Source organism: Carlito syrichta, unplaced genomic scaffold, assembly GCF_000164805.1.
Source record: "Carlito syrichta isolate Samal-C Ts95f unplaced genomic scaffold, Tarsius_syrichta-2.0.1 Scaffold311795, whole genome shotgun sequence".
NCBI classification, from domain to species: Eukaryota; Metazoa; Chordata; class Mammalia; order Primates; family Tarsiidae; genus Carlito; species Carlito syrichta.
The window spans coordinates 5,104-6,224 of NW_007255891.1; positions in this window are offsets into that span (position 1 = coordinate 5,104).

The following is a 1,121-nucleotide window of genomic DNA, read 5'->3' on the forward strand; positions in this document are numbered from 1 at the left end:
GGAGTATGATTTATTTGAAGTGCAACCATATTTTAGGTATTGAAAACTATATACATCCCAAGGTGATCCTTATGTAGAATCAGATTTGAAAATTCAGAGAAAGGATAGAAGCATGGAGGTGTGGTCATCCAGGAGCTAAACTTTGTTTCTTGAGCATCTTAATTGCATATGCTTAGGAGTTGTAGGTTTCGAACTTTGGTGCTGTGAACAAAAAATTAATCTGGGTATTAGTCAAGTGATTAGGATATATTCCTTCAAACAAAATTTCAGATACCAATATCTGGCAATCTTGACAACATATGATATCATAGAAAGCCTGAAAATGCAGAAACAATACAGACCGGTAATCAAATCTTGCTTCAGAAGAATCCTGCTGGTAGTGTGACTTTGTGGAAGTTGTTCATTCAACAAAGTCAATTACTATTTATTGAAATGGGCCTTATTCTGTGCTGAGTACTGGGTATCTAAATAGATTTAGTCCTTGGTTTTATGAAGCTCATAACTGGGTGGGTGAGACAGGTAATTCATAATGAAATAAGCATGTAAGTGGGCATTTTAGATAGATAGATAGATAGATAGATAGATAGATAGATAGATAGATAATAGATTTATCCATCTATATTTGGTGATAAATGCTGTGAAGGGAAATAATGGTAGGTTTTAAGATAAAAAAAATACCATATCTAAAATTACTTTACTAAAATTTGGAATCAATTGACAAGTCTTTGAGAAAAAAATAATATTAAAGCTAATGCTAATTAAGAGTGGAGCCACAGAAAATGGCAGAGAGAGCATGATCCAGACAGAGAGTGCAACAGCCTATGCAGAGGTCCCAAGAGAGCAGAGGGCTTGACATGATAGAAGGCAAGGCAGATGGCCAATCAGACTTGAGTCCAGATAGGAAGGGAGGCATTGCTGGATGGTGAAGTTGATACAGTAGTAAGAGACCAGACTCTGAAGGGGCCTATGCTTCATGCTCAGGAGTTTGGATATTTTCCTAAGTGCAATCATAGGTTTTTGAAAGGTTTTCAGTAGGCAATGGCTCAACTCTGTATTTCATGATGATCCTGCTGGTTGTAGAAGGGATAACAGACTGAAAGAAGGGATGCGTGTAAGAGAAC